This window comes from Eurytemora carolleeae, unplaced genomic scaffold (assembly GCF_000591075.1).
Source record: "Eurytemora carolleeae unplaced genomic scaffold, Eaff_2.0 scaffold641, whole genome shotgun sequence".
In the NCBI taxonomy this organism is placed as follows: Eukaryota; Metazoa; Arthropoda; class Copepoda; order Calanoida; family Temoridae; genus Eurytemora; species Eurytemora carolleeae.
This window is the reverse complement of record NW_019396618.1, coordinates 14,306-19,292: the sequence shown is the minus strand read 5'-3', so window position 1 is coordinate 19,292 and position 4,987 is coordinate 14,306.

Below are 4,987 nucleotides of genomic sequence, written 5' to 3'. Positions count from 1 at the left end.
CGCTAAGTTATTCGGTATGAGACGTCTTAAACAATTTTCTCCTTATAGACGCAACAGATAGAAGTAAGATTAGTAGCGATAAAAGCGCTTTTTTATCACATTAAGCCTATACACCTTTTCTTTTTTCGCGAACACTCCCTTTAAACCAAAGATTGAACCAAAGATTAAACTAAAGATTAAACCAAAGATTAAACCAAAGATTAAACTAAAGATTAAACCAAAGATTAAGCCAAAGATTACATGCTAAATATTATTAAACCAAGGATTTAACCAAAGATTAAACCAAGGATTAAACCAAGATTAAACCAAGTTTAAACCAAAGATCATACCAAAGATTAAACCAAAGATTAAACCAAAGATTAAACCAAAGAATAAACCAAAGATTAAACCAAAGAATAAACTACAGATTAAACCAAATATTAAACCAAGATTAAACCAAGGTTGAACCAAAGATTAAACCAAAGATTTAATTAAGATTAAATCAAAGATTAAACCAAAGATTTAACCAATGTTAAAGAATCAGTGCTTTATAAAGTATTTGTATTTTCCTTAATGTATTAAAATGTTATAATTACTTAATCATGAAATTCAGTGAGATTATATATTTATTAAACTTCAGCCCTACTTTTTCTTCTTCACCCATTGTATAGTTTGTGATAAAAAAGAGGAAAAAGTTCTGCCTAAAAAAAAATTTTATGCTGTGCTGCATTCATTTTATAAAGGCTCGGGAAAGAAAGTTTTTGGAAGACTAGTCTTTAAAATAAATTAAACTTCAAGTGAGCATTATTTTGTAGAATTGAATGCTCGATTCACAAAGGTACCCTTTAAACCTTTGTCTGAAATTGAATATCCTTTTTGTCTAAGTGGAAATATTGTTTCTTTATGATTTATGCTTTAGAGAAAACTAGACAGATGAACGAAATTAAGCCACTTTTTAGATAGACTAACGAACTTATCTTCAGTCTTGTTACTCTAGAGTTTAAAAGGTCACTTGAAGTTAAGTCTTGTCTGTAAAGTCCATTGACAGATTTAGGAAAAGTCACTGGAACCTAAGTCACATTCTTCATTTATTTAATTCCGCTAAAATGAATTTTTTCTCAGGACTTTTTTGGCTCTAGCTTTTAGGACTTTATCCTAGGATATTACCGTTCGTGCTAATCCCATAAAGGGGAAAGTTTATTTTAAAACCATGGCGCTCAACTTCCCTTTTCAATCTTGTTTGCTTTAAAAAGCAAAATACAATATTCTTTTAGCATCTCAAATCATATTTGTATTTAGAACCTTGATTGTACAATTGTACATGATTACTTTTAGTATACAACTGTACAGAATAATCTTGAGTGTGCAACTTTACACTATAACCTGAGTGTATAACTGTACATGATAACCTTGATTGTACAACTATACATCATAATGTTAAGTGTAAGACCATACATCATAATATTAAGTGTACAGCTGTACATGATGACCTTGATTGTACAACTGTACATGATAATATTTCGCGTACAACTCTACAAAGTTTCCTATACATTTGTTATTTGTTACGTTATAGGTTTTACACAATTGTTTTAAGCATTTACTTGCATTTATATTCACATTTGCAATTATTTTTACATATTTTTAAATGATGAAAAATACGATTCACAAACTGTTAGCTCATCATAATAATCTGTTAGAAGTGTTTACAACCCGTGAGCAGATTGTTTGCAATTTGTGTAATGCGAAATAAAAAAATGGTTTATTGTACATATTTTTTCCTACTATTGTAAATTACACAATGTATATTGTACATCTGTTTACACTTTTTGAACACATGTACAGTGCACATCTTTTGAACTTATGTACACAAAAATGATCTTATGTACACTAACCATGCAAATATATATATATATATAAACACAAAAAAAGGTATGCACACAACCCAAATTTTTTTTAAATATTAATTGTTTTTACACCTTCATATATATATATGTAATATGTATGTAAATAAATTAAATTTTAAAAATCATGAAACATGCATTTTGTTGATAACACTGAATTAGATAAATTGAATGTGTATATGAAGTATATCATAAAGTCTTTTATGAAGTTAAACGATCTAATGCATGTAATTACTGTCAATTAATTATAAACATGCTTTCTATCAATTACATTTAAGTTATTGAAACATTAATCTTATTTCTTGTTATTTATATAAAATATAGATTAAATAATTAAAAATCCAACTTTACATTAATGAAATATAAAAATAATTTCAAAGGGAAAAGTTTAAAAACCATGCCAATTCGTTTGTAAAAAAAAATATTATTCATCCCTTAAATGAATATTTTCTTAGAGCAAAACTTTTGCATTGTGTAGCGGTAAACTTTAGCGACTGAACCATCCACTGCACTACCCAGGAAACATTTTTACCGACTTTATGCGCCGATGGCGAAGTTGTCGGCTTCGCCATCGGTTTGTCGGAGATCAAATGTTTGCAGGGTAACTACTTATTAATAGCTTTACGTTAACAAAAAGGATGATTTGAGTTTCTTTTGTTCGGGTTTAAAAAATAATTTTAAATCAATTAGTTTTCGATTGCGGATTTATAGCAGAAAAATGAAATTTAAAAACAGAAAACAATGATATAATTATAAAGATTTATTCACACACAAAGATATAAATACATATATAAATTCATCAGTGCTAATCCATAAAGTACTAAAACGTAATTTGTAATTCGAAATTAAACAGTTTAATAGATTTCACTGTTTCCCTTACCTTTTGTTCTTATCATATCCTTTTATTTTTATGAGAAGTCCAACCTCTCTCTTTCAATGATCATTTTACAATAAGCTTGCCACAGCCTTCGTGCTATAGGAGCCTAAACTTTGGTTATGTGATAATCATATTTCATTTCTGTTGGCAATGTTTTAGATACAGGGTGTTCCAATAAACATGAGAATTGAGAGACAACTTAAATACCGTCTTTGATTTACGATAACTGACTAATTTCATAAAGGGCATCAAATAAAAAGATTACACGTCTGTTGCGCTTTCTAAAATGTGGTCTACCTTCTAATTGTATCTTAAAAAATGACGGAGATTTTAATCATTTGAATAGTTTTATTAATTCTTAATTTACTGTAATATGGACAAATTTCATTGCATCTCCGTCAATTTTGAAGGTGAAAAAATGGTAGACCACATTTTGGAAATCCCGAGACTAGTAGATGGTGGTGTTAAATGTTTAAACTTCAACAATTTACGAAATGATCCCGTTAGGAACAAAGACAATATATATCAGTCGTCACTCTGTAGGATATGATATGTTATGAAACAGAAATCGAGTAAATTGTTGAAGTGTTTCATGAATTCAGAGTTTTAATTTTCAAACTTTATTTTAAATTAGGAAAAGATAAAGATTATTTGCCAAAGAGTATTTTTTATAAAGACGACTTTTAGTGGCGTATGAATTTATGAAGATTAGACTTTCAGCCCAACTTTTGACGACAAATTGTGAAATTTGAATTATTATTGAAACCGGATTAACAGAATGAAGAAATAAATCATCCTCTGTGTAATATTGTACAGAGTTGTTAACCTGCACTGTACTGCAAAGAGCTGTCTTCAGCTGTAGTTTGTACTTTACTAAGCTGTTTACTTATTGTTTGTATTGTGTAGATCTGTTTACCAGAGCCCAAAACTTAAGACAGGGTATCGTTATGAAAACCAGTTTTAAAATCCGGGTTTCACGAATGGGGTTTTGTGAATATCAATATTTTTGTCATGAAATGTTATTTTTCAGTTTGTTTATATTCTCCATTTTTTTCGAATCTCATAAATCTAAATGTACACAAATGTTAAGACCCCAAAAAGGAAACTCGGGAGTTTCGTTCAACGATACTCATTTAAATTTTGGGCTCTGTAGCTTCTACTGTACAGATCTGTTTACCTGTATTTTTTACTGTACATATCTTTTTAACTCTATTTTCTACTGTACAGAGCTGTTTACATGATGTTTGTACTGTACATATCTTTTCACCTTTAGTTTGTACTGTACAAATCGTTTACCTGTTGTACAGAGTTATTTACCTGTAGTTTCTATTTTTCAAAGCTGTTTACTTGTTTTTTGTCTGTACAAAGCTGTTTACCTGTAGTTTCTACTATACAGATATGTTTACCTGTACTGTACTGTAACGAGCTGATTACCTGTACGGCTAAAATGACATTTGGTCATATGAGTGGTCTACAACCATAGCAACCTTTAACTGATTTAAGCCTAGAGTTATGTTGTTTAATTCAGTCTCCAGAGCCCGATCTCTCCGTGGAAAGTGGTCGTGTAGTTCACGTACTTTGGGGGATGATATGATGGCCGCTAGATGTCTCATGCTAAATTCTTATCTGATAGATAGATATTTCTCCGTACATTTGACGACCAATGTAGTTCATGGAAGGAACGTCCTCATGTAGAAATGTTACATAAGCCGGATCAAGGTACAAATGCAAGGATAGTTATTTCAGAGGTGCACGCATTTTTTTACTGCAGTGTACTTTTTTTGGACGGAAAAGTAAACACAAGACGGATTCCACAGCTAGGGTTGTTAAACGTTTTTGTAAATGATCGTTAAACGATCGTTAAACAAGCGTTTTTTTCGTTTTCAAAAACGATCGTTTCGTTTTCGGAAAAAAACGATCGTTTTTAAAAACGACCCACTCGTTTTGAACTTTTAAAAAACGAATAGCGATCGTTTTTGAAAACGATCGTTTGTATTAAAACGATTTGCGACCGTTTTTTATCCGATTGTTTTTTAAAAACAAATTTATTTACAATTATATTAACGATCGTTAACGAAGGGTCGTCGTTAACGATCGTTAATTAAGGGTCGTCGTTAACGATCGATAACAAAGGGTTGTCGTTAACGATCGTTAATGAAGGGTTGTCGTTAACGATCGTTAACGAAACGACGAACTTTATCAAAACGGTCATTTTTGGAAAAAAATTACA